Genomic DNA, 15,903 nt, shown 5'->3' on the forward strand with positions numbered 1-15,903 from the left:
GGCTGGAAGCCAGTGGAGAGAGACTGCACTGTGCATGATGGACCAGGAGCACTGAAACAACGGCAGGACAGTTCCAATGACAACTGGAGGGTAAATAAAGCCTGGAGAGCCATTCTTTGGGGTGGGTGTGGAGTGGCATGTGCAAAACAGGGAAGATTTAAAAATGTGTTATATTGGAACAAATAAATACATTTGTGTACATTATTATACAACCCCATTATAATTTTTGTAAGAACCCTAATTTGCCCTCTCTGTATTAAGGACATATAACATTTGTGCCCTCTAGGGTTCCAATGACCAGAAATTAGAACACACAAGATTGAAGGTTCAGGGTCTTACAGACATCAAAATTCGTCTGAAGAATGGTCTAGGGAGCCATGGGCCCTGTTGGCTCCTCTTGGTAATAATTTACATTGAATTAACACATATGGAGGAATTGGATAATTATACAATATAAGAAAATGCAGAATGGTTCAGGTTTGAGAGCTAAGCAGTGTTCGTTCTAGGCCACTCAGCTCCTATAACATCTATACTAATCCACTGCAAATTATTCACAGGGTTAAACATCAGGCAGTTCCTGTCCTTGTGGATTGAGAATGAAGTTCTTACAAGAATCAACCAAGTGACTAATGTGGCTGTGTTCATAATTACCTGAAGATACATGTTCGTGTCACTTCAATTATTGAGGATTAATGCGAGAGCCAACACCGCGTGTAATTACACGTGAGTCTTTTAACAGTCTTTAGCTCAAGACATCTATGAGGGCCATGGCCCAATGCTATTTGCTAAGCAAAGGTTCATAAGAAGAAAAGAACTGACAGAGGTGTAGCTTGAGCTTCCTAGACACCATTGAAAATTCTGTATCTTGACCTTCATTTACATGTATCATGCAATTAATTTTTCTTATTCCATATAGGATGCATTTATAATATAGTATGTGTGAATATATGAAGGATATAGATATGCACTCTGAGCAAAAAGATTGAGACACATACTCAAACCTTTGACATCCCTTCTGAAATCCATAGTCATTAACACGGAGTTGTCATATTCGACAGTGCTTTACAGGCATTATTATCACTGTTCTCATTGGTATTCACAATCTAAATATTGCACACCTGTCCCGAGTATCCCAGGCTCCGCTTCCTACCCCTGAGCCCACTGCCCTCTGTTGTTCTCCACTTCGGATTTTGCAAGTTGCCGGGTGTGGATCAATTACATCATATCCATAGAGCTATTTAACCCCTTAGTGACAGAGCCAACTTGCAGCTTAATGACCAGGCCAACTTTTGCAATTCTGACCACTGTTACTTTATGATGTTATAACTCTGGAACGCTTTAACAGATCCCGCTGATTCTGAGATTGCTTTTTCGTGACATATTGTACTTCATGTTAGTGGTAAAACTTATTCAATATGACTTGCGTTTATGAAGAAACGGAAATATAAAGAAAATTTTTAAAATTTTACAATTTTGAAACTTTTAATTTTTATGCCACATGTCTTCTTTACATCAGCACAGTTTTTTTTAAACAAAATTTTTTTGTTAGGACATTATAAGGGTTGAAATTTAAGAAGGGACTGGATGCCTTTCTTGAAAAGTATAATATTACAGGGTATATACACTAGTTTCCTTAATATTGCGTTGATCCAGGGAGCTAGTCTGATTGCCGTATGTGGAGTCGGGAAGGAATTTTTTTCCCCAGTGTGAAGCTTACTGTTTGCCACATGGGTTTTTTTTGCCTTCCTCTGGATCAACATGTTAGGGCAGGTTAGGACAGGATATGGATTGAACTAGATGGACTTAAAGTCTCCCTTCAACCTTAATAACTATGTTACTATGAAAATTGACCAATGATTTCTCATTTTTACAACAAAATTTACAAAACCATTTTTTTAGGGACCACATCACATTTGAAGTCTTTTTGAGAGGTGTACATGACAGAAAATGCCCAAAAGTGACACCATTCTAAAATCTGCACCCCTCAAGGTGCTTAAACCACATTCAAGAAGTTAAAGAAACGCTTTACGTGCTTCACAGGAACTGAAGCAATGTGGAAGGAAAAAATGAACGTTTGACTTCTTTTCACAAACATTTCGCTTCAGAACCAGTTTTTTTTTTATTTTCACAAATGTAAAAAGAAAATGAACCGTAAAATTTGTTGTGCAATTTGTCTTGAATTCGCCGTTACCCCATATGTGGGGGTAAACCACTGTTTAGGCGCACGGCAGAGCTTGGAAGGGAAGGAGCATCGTTTGACTTTTTCAGTTCATAATTGGCTGGAATTGAGATCGGACGCCATGTCACGTTTTGAGAGCCCCTGATGTGCCTAAACAGTGGAAACTCCCCACAAGTGACACCATTTTGGAAACTAGCCCCCCCCCCAAGGAACTTATCTAGATGTGTGGTGAGCACTTTGAACCCCCAAGTGCTTCACAGAAGTTTATAATGTAGAGCCGTAAAAATAAAAAATCATATTTTTTTCCAGAAAAATGACGTTTTGCCCCCAAATTTTTATTTTCCCAAGGGTAACAGGAGAAATTACACCCCAAAAGTTGTTGTGCAATTTGTACTGAGTACATTGATACCCAATATGTGGGGGAAACCTCTGTTTGGGCTCATGGCACAGATTGGAAAGGAAGGAGCGCCGTTTTGGAATGCAGACTTTGACCGAAGGGCCTTGAAGGCGTCATGTTGCATTTGCAGAGCCCCTGATGTGCCTAAACAGTAGAAACCACCAACAAATGACCTCATTTTGGAAACTATACCCCCCAAGGAACTTATCTAGATGTGTTGAGAGAACTTTGAACACCCAAGGGTTTCACTAAAGTTTATAATGCAGAGCTGTGAAAATAAAAAATAATTTTTTTCCACAAAAATGATGTTTTAGCCCCCAATTTTTTATTTTCACAAGGGTAACAGGAGAAACTGGATCCTAAACGTTTTTGTCCAATTTGTCCAAACGGCAGCGCTCGGAAGGGAAGGCGCACTGTTTGACTTTTTCAACGCAGAATTGGCTGGAATTGAGATTGGATGCCATGTCGCGTTTGGAGAGCCCCTGATGTGCCGAAACAGTGAAAAAAACCCAATTCTAACTCCCACCCAAACACACACCTAACCCTAATCGCAACCCTAACTACAAACCTAACACCAACACATCTCTGACCCTAATCCCAATCCTAACCGTAATCCCAACCCTAACCCTAAGTTAAGCGCAATCATAACCCTAACTTTAGCCCAACTCCCTTTAGCCCAACCCTAACAATAACACGCCCCTAATCCCAACCCTAACCGTAATCCCAACCATTACCATAACTCTAACTTTAGCCTAACTCACTTTAGCCCAACCCTAACACCAAGCCTAACCGTAATCCCAACCATAACACTAGCCCTATCCCTAACTTTAGCCTAACTCCTTTTAGCCCAACCCTAACTTTAGCCCAACTCACTTTAGCTCAACCCTAGCCCTAACTTTAGCCCAAACGTAACAATAACTTTAGCCCGACTCTAACCCTAATGGAAAAATGGAAATAAATATGTATATTTTATTTCATTATTTTCCCTAACTACGTGGCTGATAAAAGGGGATTTTATTTACTATTTTTTTTATCAACGTGAAAGGGTCTATCAAGGTGATCAAAATGAACTAATAGGAAAGATTTCATATTGTTGCCGGGTGCCGACCAGCAGATCTCAGCAGGCACACTGCGCATGCGCCCGCTATTTTCTCCTGAAAGAAGACGCCAGGGGACATCACAGGGGCAAGGAGGGACTCTAGAAGTAACAGGGGGGACTGGGGATTCCTATTTCCCTCTCCTCTGTTGTGCAATCACATCAGAGGAGAGAGAAATTAAATGACAAATCGGACTTTTTTTTTTTGCAGTCGCAGTTATACCGTTAATAATAGCGAGTGCAACACCGTGGTCAGTAAAAACCGATCCGAATCATGATATCTGGGGTCTCGGCTACCCCCGGCAGCTGAGACCTCGGGGGAAATTCCGATGCTGGGGGGTGCTATAACCTTCAACCTTAGTGCTATTAAAAAGTGGCACTGTGGTTTAAGTACCCTTAACTGCCACCGTGAAAAGGCTTATTGGTGGTCATTAAGGGGTTAAGACCCATTAATACACACACCTGTGTCTTGGGATTGAAACTCTAGTCTTATGTTTGGTGTGCTCCACCATCTGTACTTTTTGAGTTTGTGCTTGCATTCATCCCTACTGGGTTCCAGTCTATCCCTTCTGCTGCTCCTCAGATTCCTGTGTGCACCAAGTCCACAGTACCCACATGCCTTCCTGCTTGCTACACCAATGACCAGGGGTCCATGTGCACACCCATACCTGTGGCTTAGAGAAACCACCTCACCAGGTGAGCCTAACACTAAATTCCCTATTAGTTTGTTTTTTGGATTACGGAAGGAAACCTGAGTACCCAGAGGAAACTGACACAGAACATAGAAACTTCTTGCAAATGTTGCCATTGGTGGGATTTGAACTCAGGATCCTAGAATTACCAAGCAACATTGCTTACCAGTCATCATTCTGCCCATTTGCAGTTATAACAACCTCTGCTCGTCTGTGAAGATTCTCTACAATGGGCATTATCGGCCATTCATTCAGAAGAGCATTTGTGAGTTGTTCATTTCAGACGTGTTCAGTTGGGCTGAGATCTGGGCTCTGTGCAGCCAGTCAAGTTCTTTCCTCCCAACTTCATCCAACCATGCCTTTATGGATCTTGCTTTGTGAACTAGGGCACAGTCATGTGGAACAGGAAAGGGCCTTTCACAAACTGTTCCCACAAAGTTGGAAGCTACTACTGTCCAACAATGTATGGTATGCTGAAGTATTAAGATGTCACCTCAATGGATTTAAGGGGCCTAACCCAATCCCTGAAAAACAATCCCACAGCATCATCCCTCCTCAGCCAAAGTTTACGGTTAACACAACACAGTCAGGCAAGTAATGTTCTCTATCCAAAAGTCTGCCAGATAGAGAAGCGTGATTTATCACTCCGCAGAACATGTTTGCATTGTTAGTCTACTGGGTCTTGTGGTGGCTTCACACCATTCCTTCCAATGCTTTGAATTGTGCTTGGTGTATTAAGGCTCACATGCAGCTGTTTGGCCTTAGAAATCCATGCCATGAAGCTCCCAATGGTTGCACAATGTTTGCGCTGATGTTTATGACTGAGGAGATTTACACTTTGCAATTATGGAGTCAGCAGATTTTGAGACTTTTTCACACCATATGCCTAAGGCTGGGTTCACATTGCTTGCGGGAAATGTGCTGACGGCATCCGTTACATAGCGGCACTAAATCGGCATGCGTTAGCAAGGATGTGTTACTTCATGACGCACCCTCAGACGAGGTCTGCAGCGTTCGGGGGTGCGTCTGGTCTAGCGCACAGCGAATGGACGCGTGCGCTGTGCATAGACCTGTATGGGCTAACGCATGGTAGTGCATGGTAACGAACTGCTACCATGCATTAGCGCATACGTTAGCGCTATGGTCACAAATGATGTCAAAATTGACATTTGCATTAGAGCATCCGTTAAACGGATCCAGTAAACGGATGCCCCTAACGCAATGTGAACCTAGCCTTAGCATTCGGTGAACCTGCTGTGTAACTTTACGTGATCTGCACTTCGTGGCTGGTCTGTAGGTCATGGTCTAGTGGCCATAGACTGATGGACCAGGATCCTGCAAATCTTTTTGTTCAACTCTAGCATCTGAATAACTGTAAGTGTTATGAGGCGCTGATTATAAAAGCCACCGCTGCTCCACAAACAATGAGAACTAGGGAATGAAGGCAGAGACCATGTTCTCATACAGGTGCAAAGATCACTGAAAAGGACAGATGCCTCCTTATCAAGTGTCCCTCATGTAGTTATCACTCATACAGAGGATGTGGAGCTGATGCTATCAGAAGGTTTTCACTCTTCAAGCCAGTCAAGCATCTGGCCTGTCCCTCTGACCCTACGTATCCCCAGCGGAGACTGGAAGGAGCACAATCCCTGCGGATCATAAACAGAGAAACTGGAGACACAGAATAAAAGCCCTTAGATGTTATTTCCTGACTGCTTGTACTGTAAAAACAGGTAGCATCTCAAGTAACCTAGTCTCAGTAGCCCTCTCCATCTAAGCCAGCACATGACATCAGGGTATTGTTCCTTTACACATGAAATTCTTGGGACTCAGTTACCCTTGAAATTTCATTTGTAATATTGTGGTATGTTGGACAAGAGAACATTTTCTCTTGAAATCAAAATGTCATCACTAAAAATAGACAACTTGTTGAATCGTCTGATCAGATATTTTATTGCTCTATCACTGTATGCATACCTCCCAACTCTGAAAGATGGAGACAAACTGCGTCACATGTGCACATCCCATGGGCAGAAGTCCTTTGACTTACCTCCTAGTCCTTTATGAGCACCCACACAGAAATAGTAACCCTAGTGAGGCCTCTTGGTGCTCCCACCCACTACGATAACCCTTCCATGCTCCTAATTTAGTAGGATACTAACATAGACATGGTATAATGCTTCTTCACTGCATGCGCCTGCAAAAGTATGTTGCCTTCATTACCACCACCTGTATATTATGATGCCACCCCAACCAGAATTAGCTTTAAAACAAAAATACTTAGGCTACTTTCACATTAGAGTTTTTTAGCGCTGCGCTTCGTGCGCAATAGAAAAGCATGCAAAAAACACATCATGCGTTTTGCATGCGTTTGCTGTTTTTAGGCGCATGCGTTTTAAAGAGTTTCTAGCCATGTTAACTCTTAAAACGCATGCGATTTTAAACACAGGCGTGCGCATGTCCATAGACAGTAATGCGTCATTTTGCCGCATTCCGTGCGCAAGCGTGTGCATGCGTTTTTTGACGCCATTGGATGGACCCAAAAATGCAACAGGTTGTGTCGGGCATGCCTAGGCGCACACTACAAAAAACGCATGTGCACGAAAACGCATACAAGTGCGTGCAAACGCCAGACCATGCGCCCGCCATGTTATCCCCTTCCCAACCAATGATGCCACATAGGCGTCATGAAAACCTGTGCCATTATGACCAGTGACGCCTATGTGGCGTCATGACTTTAAAGCCCCCCTGCGGGTCGGATGACCGGGCTCACTGAAAGGTCACCCGACCCGCAGATACAGGGGGCTTTGAACTTCGCCACAGGGGGTGTGACTTTGCCCCCACGTGGCTACGATCGCTCTGATTGGCTGTTAAAAGTGAAACCGACAATCAAAGCGACAGTAATATTTCATCAATGAAAATTGATGAAATATTACAATCCAGCCATGGCCGATGTAGCATCGGACAAGGCTGGAGAAAGTTACCTGACCCCCCCCCCCCACACACCAGCTGGCGGGGGCGATCGGCCCCAGCCACTGAATGACAGCGGCGATGTGCCGTCGCTGTCATCATCTGCCGCCCCGCCTTCCTTCCGCTCCCCTCTGTAGTCCGATGACCCCCCAACCACCCCCCAGTGCTTACCGAGTGCCACTATCGCTCCCGATGTCCCGTGGTCCCGGATCATGGGGGCTGCAGATTCGATTCATTCATTTTGATCACTCTCACAGTGATCAAAATGAAATAAGTAAATAAACCCCCCCTCTATCACCCCCATAGGTAGGCACATATAATAAAATAAAGAAAATTAGGGTGAGGGCTAGAGTTAAGGTGAGGGTTAGGGTTGGAATTAGTGTTAGGGGTGGAATTAGGGTTAGGGTGGAATTAGGGTTAGGGTGGAGTTAGGGTTAGAATTAGGGTTGGAATTAGGGTAAAGATTAGGGTTAGGCTTGTGGTTAGGGTTATAGTTAGGGTTGGGATTAGGGTTAGGGTGTGTTGTAGTTAGGGTTGTGGTTAGGGGTTTGTTGGGGTTAGGGTTGGAGTTAGAATTGAGGGGTTTCCACTATTTAGGCACATCAGGGGATCTTCAAACGCGACACGGTGCCACCATTGATTCCAGCCAATTTTGCGTTGAAAAAGTCAAACTGTGCTCCCTCCCTTCCAAGCCCCGACGTGTGCCCAAACAGTGGTTTACCCCAACATGTGGGGTATCAGCGTACTCAGGACAAATTGCACAACAACTTTGGGGGTCTAATTTCTCCTGTTACCCTTGGAAAAATAAAAAATTGGGGGCTAAAAAATTATTTTTGCAAAAAAAAAATGATTTTCACGTCTCTGCGTTATAAACTTCTGTGAAGCACTTGGGGGGTTCAAAGTGCTCACAAGACATCTAGATAAGTTCCTTGGAAGGTCTAGTTTCCAAAATGCGGTCACTTGTGGGGGGTTTCTATTGTTTAGGAACATCAGGGGCTCTGCAAACGTAACGACGACCGCAGACCATTCCATCAAAGTCTGCATTTCATAATGTCACTACTTCCATTCCGAGCCCTGACGTGTGCCCAAACAATGGTCCCCCCCACATATGGGGTACCAGCGTACTCGGGACAAATTGGACAACAACTTTTGGGGTCCAATCTTACCCTTGTGAAAATAAAAAATTGCGAGCTAAAAAATCATTTTTTGAAGAAAAAATGATTTTTTACTTTCACAGCATTGCGTTATAAACTTAAAAGTGACCCATTTATGGGTTCAAAGTGCTCACCACACATCTAGATAAGTTCCTTGGGGGGTCTAGTTTCCAAAATGGGGTCACTTGTGGGGGGTTTCCACAGTTTAGTCACATCAGGGGCTCTGCAAAGGCAACATGATGCCCGCAGACCATTCCATCAAAGTCAGCATTTCAAAGTGTCACTACTTCCCTTCCGAGTCCCGACATGTGCCCAAACATTGATCCCCCCCCCCCACATATGGGGTATCAGCTTACTCAGGACAAACTGGACAACAACTTTAGGTGTCCAATTTGTCCTGTTATTCTTGTGAAAATAAAAAATTGCGGACTAAAAAATAATTTTTTGAGGAAATAAAAATATTTTTTATTTTCACGGCTCTGCTTTATAAACTTCTGTGAAGCACCTGGGGTTCAAAGTGCTCACTATGCATTTAGATAAGTTCCTTAGGCGGTCTAGTTTCCAAAATGGGGTCATTTGTGGGGGAGATCTAAAGTTTAGGCACACGGGCTCTCCAAACATGACATGGTGTCCGCTAACGATTGGAGCTAATTTTCCTTTCAAAAAGTCAAATGGCACTCCTTCCCTTCTGAGCCCTGCCGTGCGCCCAAACAGTGGTTCCTCCCCACATATGGGGTACCAGCGTACTCAGGGCAAACTGTACAACAACTTTTGTGGTCCAATTTCTCATGTTAGCCATGTGAAAATAAATAGTGTGCTAAAAATCATTTTTGAGGAAAAAAAAAATGATTTTTTTTATATTCACTGCTCTGCGTTTTAAACTTTTGTGAAGCACCTGGAGGTTCAAAGTGCTCACTACACATCTAGATAAGTTCCTTTAGGAGTCTAGTTTCCAAAATGGTGTCACTTGTGGGGGGTTTTCACTGTTTAGGCACACAGGGGTCTCCAAACGCGACATGGTGTCCGATAACGATTGGAGCTAATTTTCCATTCAAAATGTCAAATGGCGCTCCTTCCCTTCCGGACCCTGCCGTGCGCCCAAACAGTGGTTTATGACCACATATGAGGTATCGGTGTACTCAGGAGAAATTGCCCCACAAATTTTAGGATCCATTTTATCCTGTTGCCCATGTGAAAATGAAAAAGCTGAGGCCAAATGAAAATTTTTGTTAAGAAAAAAGTACTACTTTTTTTTACGGATCAATTTGTGAAGCACCTGGGGGTTCAAAGTGATCACTATGCATATAGATAAGTTCCTTGGGGGATCTAGTTTCCAAAATGGGGTCACTTGTGGGGGAGCTCCAATGTTTAGGCACACAGGGACTCTTCAAATGCGACATGGCAACCGCTAAAATTCCAGCATCTTTTCCATTCAAAAAGTCAAATGGCGCTCCTTCCCTTCTGAGCCCTGCCGTGCGCCCAAGCAGTGGTTTATGACCACATATGAGGTATCGGTGTACTCAGGAGAAATTGCCCAACATATTTTAGGATCCATTTTATCCTGTTGCCCATGTGAAAATGAAAAAACTGATGATAAAAAAAATTTTTGCTCGAAAAATTAAAATATCCATTTTTTCCTTCCACGTTGCTTTACTTCCTGTGAAGCACCTGAAGGGTTAATAATCTTCTTGAATGTAGTTTTGAGCACCTTGAGGGGTGCAGTTTTTAGAATGGTGTCACTTTTGGGTATTTTCTGCCATATAGACCCCTCAAAGTGACTTCAAATGTGATGTGGTCCCTAAAAAAAAAATGGTTTTGTAAATTTTTTTGTAAAAATGAGAAATCACTGGTCAACTTTTAACCCTTACAACTTCTTAACAAAGAAAAATGTTGTTTCCAAAATCGTGCTGATGTAAAGTAGACATGTGGGAAATGTTATTTAGTAACTATTTTGTGTCACATAATTCTCTGGTTTAACAGAATAAAAATTCAAAATTTGAAAATTGCAAAATTTTCAAAATTTTCGCCAAATTTCTGATTTTTTCACAAAAGCAAAAATTATCGCCCTAAATTTACCATAAAGACCAATATGTCACAAAAAACCATCTCAGAATCGCAATACAAAAGAAATCCTGAAAACATGACCTGTTGGTGGTCCTTGAGGACTGGAGTTGGGGATCCCTGGTCTATATGAATGGCGCAGGTGAGCTCATCTGCTGCGTCTGCTCACTTGCTCTGTTGTGAAACTAATTTTAAGGAAAGAAAAAATGAAACCGATCACAAAAAGAGTACAACCCAGAAGTTCAATGCCATCTCATTCTTGATGGAGAGACAAGTTAAAGTGGTAGAAAATATATTTTTAGGGGTGTAGTTTTTGATCTTTCAGATAAAATTTATATGCAGTTAATCAGATTAGCCCCCCTTTAATTCCATGTTTCTCCTTCAGGGAGCTCAAAAGTATACTAACATCCTCCTTTGGTTTTTGATACTATGTCTGGTCAATAGTGATGAGTGAGCGTGCGTGGATAAGGTGTTTTCTGAGAATGCTCGGGTGCTAACCGAGTGTTCTAAACGGGCTTAAATTATATATTTTGGGTCCCATCGGACCTTCGGGTCTCACAGCTGTTCAACAGTCTCAAGACATGCAGGGATTGTCTAATGAACAGGCCATCCCTGCATGTGTTGAGGCTGTCTAGCAGGTGCGAGACATGCAGCGGCGGGTTCTCGAACGTATTTTTCGAGCACGCCGAAGACACTCGGTTAGCACCCGAGCATGTACGAATAACACCTTATCTGAGCACTTCGCTCATCACTACTGGTCAATACTAACTGTTCAAATCTGCACATTGGAAAGGCATGTCAGTTAAAAAAAAGCAGGAAATTTGAAATCTTTGGCCTCGTCCTCCATGAAAGTTCCAGAAACCATCCGAATTTGCAGTCCGGGATCATAGATCATTCGTAGAACATGAAAAATTGCATAAAACACAGGCATGAAAAAAACAGCAGCATCCAAAGCATAGGTGTCTAATTGATGCATGTTTAACATTTTCTTACTCATATCCAGCCTTAAATTCCAAAATGAAATCCCCCTTCCTTTACTGCTGCGAATGAGGCTCTTAAAATCTGTTCGTAGACGAGCGGAGGACAAATTAGAACACGTTCTGCATGCAATTGAGTAAATATTTGAAAGTAAAAAGCTGCATCTGGCATTCTCAATTTAGATTTACAGTGTAATGACCATGAATAAAAAAGTTCAAATTCCTTAAAGCAAATGGTCACGACCTTTAAGCAAGCCAGCGAAATCTAATTACTACATCTTTGTTTCTGAAAAGTGTCTCTTGCTGCTGAATGGAACCAGTGAATGAGCTTCCTTCTTAACTTCCTGTACTCGGCCTCAATCCCCTGCCAGGACAAGTGGGGATAAAGTGAAGTTGTTTTGATGAAAAGTAATTTTACCTCTGATTTGTTTGCATAGAATGTCAAGAATCTTTGTCTTTGGGGGGAGCTTTATGCATACCCACCAATGCCCATGGGATCCAACAGGTTATCTTTTGAGCTTTTAGCAGCATGCAAGAAACCATACGGTAGCTGAAACAGATAAATGGGATACAGGGCTGAGGCACTAATATGTCAATGAACTATGATTTACCCTGATGCTCTTTGTGAACTTCTGCTCGCTGGGTGACCTGATCTTATCTGTTGCCTTCCCACTCAGCGCAGCTTCTGGTTGTAATTACCCCATTTAAGAAGCATCCTTTTAAAATAGCTTACATGTTGGGATTCTCTTGAGATAATCATATTAAGAACATATTGGTGTAGACTATTCCAGAAGTAGGAATAGACGCACCAGTCAGAAGACTTGTTGGTAAGGGTAGGAATCAGACTGAAGAACTAGGAGAAAAGAGCTTTATACTTAAGGCCTCTAACATTTCCAAAAGAAGAATACCACAAAAACAACAAGAATAATTAATGTAAATCTAGATACTAGAATGATGATGATGCTAAATCAAAAAGAGGTGAACTCAGATGCTGTTGAAAGGTTGGAACCAAATGAATTGCTAGATTGAGGCAACTTTGGGAAAGTACTGGTAATCACCTGTTCACTGTATAGATGGGAAATATAGTTTCACCTGCGAAGATCCACATTGATCCAGGGGACTGATCCTACATCTTCCTCTAGAGCAGTGGTCCCCAACCTTTCTGACCTTGAGAGCCACATTCTGCTTAGAGAGAGGGTCGCGAGCCACATTCAGCACTGAGAGAGGGTCACGAGCCACATCCTTCAAGGTAGTGTCAACCAAAGCCCCCATTACCAGTATAATGATAACCACAGAAATCACTCCAAAGCAGTACACTGAGATCTAGTGGTTCCCACAATACCCCCATTCAGTATTCGCCCATCAAGGACTCCCAACACACTGTCACATCCAGCTTCAAGAACAGGTAGTACCATCCTCCAGCGTACCATACCTAAGACCTCTCTAAACTCCTAAGACCAGTATATGTGCATCCACATCTGCACCTCTGTGCAGGGCTACTCACAAAATTCACCATTTTGAGATGTTCTCTTCATACCTGTTTACTAGACTTGGAGCTAATGTACTAAGCTGGCAGACAGTCGAGAGCCACAATTCATGGGACCGTGAGCCACATGTGGCTCCCGAGCTACAGGTTGGGGACCCCTGCTCTAGAGGCACAACATCAACAAGGAGGAGTTTGACTGCAGTGTTGGGGTAGGTCCTTCAGTTCTTGCAATTAATGGGGATTGGAGCAAAAAGAGCCCCAAACTATTTATAACTAACTAATAAAGTGGACACGTGACCAATGCAACAGTAATTGGTTGCAGCGGTCACATATTTGTGCAAAGCAAATATCTGGCACATAAGCAAGGCTGGGAAACGCTAAAATGGGAGCCGTGGAGATGAGTACAGCTTATTGTGTTATTATTTTAAAGTATTCTGGGGGTTTTATATAAGTAACTAGACAACTCCAGTATGGAGAGAGTTCCAATAATAGCATGTAAAATTGGTAGAGACATATATGTAACCAAAATGATCACTGGACGCAAGGATAATACATTTACGGCTCTACCACTCCATGTAGGTAGTTGGTATTTTCCCCGTGAAACATTTGACCTAAAGAGACTTTTAGATGTCTATTATCTACAATATGGTCTGCTATACTTACTACACTATCTATTATAACCATGACCAATATGGCTATAGTGATGCAAAGATAAAACAAACCCTTGCCCCTCACTTTTTAGTATGGGATGTTACGTTTAAAAAAAAAAAAAGTGGATGAAAGGGTCCTCAGAAGACAACGGACACTTTGCAAAATATTTAGTGAAAAACAAAAAGAGAAAAGAGGTGTTTTTCTTCAAACAAATGAGGGGTCAAAAAGCTGGAGGCAGATCTGCATAGAGAGACAGTGCAAAGGCTAGGGGGGCTCAGCAGGTGTCATTTCGCAGAAAGGATTTAGCAGGTGAGCCCTCAATGAAAGCCTCCTGGACTCAGGTGATGCCCATTGTTCTGCTCATATGGATTATTTAAATGTGTGACACACATGAGCACATCTGCATTCTTCTCATCACCAACAAAGGGCGTAGTAAAGGTACTGAATTATATAGGATTTAGAAGGTCTGGATTGGTGTATGCATCAGTGACCATGTCGTGCCACAGAATTTATCCATATGGCCAATTAATCCTGAAAAGAGATTTATGAATGTCAAGATAAAGATCATATAGGAATTGACAGACAACAAATATTTAAATGTTTCATGAAACAAAATATCAGAATGCATTTCTTCAAAATTTTCAATGTTATGGTACATTCTTTTACTAAATACAGTCTGAAGGCATGATTGGAGATTTATGGTATAAATATACTGAAATTTTTGTTGGTTGACCTGAAGCCCATGTGATTTTTTTTTTTTTCCCGTATATGTAACACACTCATTCATGGGATCATCACAGTAGCACTTTGATCAAAAGTCTTAAGCAGGAGTCACACATAGCAATCTCGCTAGCGATATCGCTGCTGAGTCACAACTTTTGTGACGTAACAGCGATCTCACCAGCGAGATCGCTGTGTGTGACAGCGATCAGCGAGCGGCCCCCCTGCCGGAATCGCTGATCGCTGTAAGAAACTTTTGGACATATTTTTCGTCGCTGGTCTCCCGCTGGCCAGCATGCATCGCTGCGTGTGACAGGCGGGAGACCAGCGATCAGCTGTAAAAAATAGAATTAAAATAAAAAATATTGTTATTCTTACCTTCCGGCATCCCACGCAGCCATCCCGCCTCTCTCCACGCTCCGGTCCCAGTGATCCTTTGCACGAATGACCACGAGACTTCGCGCTCCCGCGAGACCGTGATGTCTCGTGGTCATTCTCGCAAAGGATTACTGGGACCGGAGCGTGGAGAGAGGCAGGATGGCTGCGCGGGACTTCGGAAGGTAAGAATAACAATATTTTTTATTTTAATTCTATTTTTTACAGGGATGGCAAGCGATGCCGGTCGCTCGGCATCGCTGTGCTAATCGCTGGTGAAGCTGTCTGTGTGACAGCTCACCAGCGATCACATAGCGACTTACCAGCGATCCTGACACCTTGATATCGGTGTCTGTATCGCTGGTAAGTCGCTATGTGTGACTCCAGCTTTACACTACCTATATACATTGACTCAACGTTGATGGACCTATTCTGACTGTAATGCATGATCATCAGCTGGATTTATTAAAATAGTCATTGTCCATTTAGTTTGATGATCATTTATCATCATTTAAAACCCCAGTCGAGCATGCTAAAATTTTTGGCACAGGTTACATGTGTATAAGTCACTCGAGAGACAAATTAAGGGTCATACGTTTATTGGCTGGTTGTTCTCTTATGATATCTGACAAGTATGGCTCCTTGGGCCACAGTAATCAAAGTTGTGTATGGGGCCATTGTGCAAACTAATGACAGTTCAACTGATGTATCGTTCGTTTGGCAGTCCATTTTAATCTGTGTGGTCAGCTATAGACTTCGTCCAGTCCACATTATGGCCGCCAGAACCTGACTTCGTTTGGATCAATTTAAATAAACTAGTGATCTAACCACGTCTGTTCTCTGGAACTATGGGTGAGACGTCTTGATTTTGCAACCTTTGACAATGAAAGTCTGTTCTATCAACTGTTCTGTGTGTTTGAGGTGTCCTGGTTCTTGGCTTTAATATGGGCACCAAAATGTGGCTGGTTAGCTACAGTACTGTGCAAAAGTTTTAAAGCAGGCATTGAAAAAATGCTGCAAAGTAAGAATGCTTTAAAGAAAATTGAAGTGTTAATAGTTTATTTTTATCAATTAACAGAATGCAAAGTGAATAAATAAAAGAGAAATCTAAATCAATATTTTGTGTCACCACTCATTTGAAAATC

This window comes from Dendrobates tinctorius, unplaced genomic scaffold (assembly GCF_039654945.1).
Source record: "Dendrobates tinctorius isolate UK_male_01 unplaced genomic scaffold, ASM3965494v1 ptg000230l, whole genome shotgun sequence".
NCBI lineage: Eukaryota > Metazoa > Chordata > Amphibia > Anura > Dendrobatidae > Dendrobates > Dendrobates tinctorius.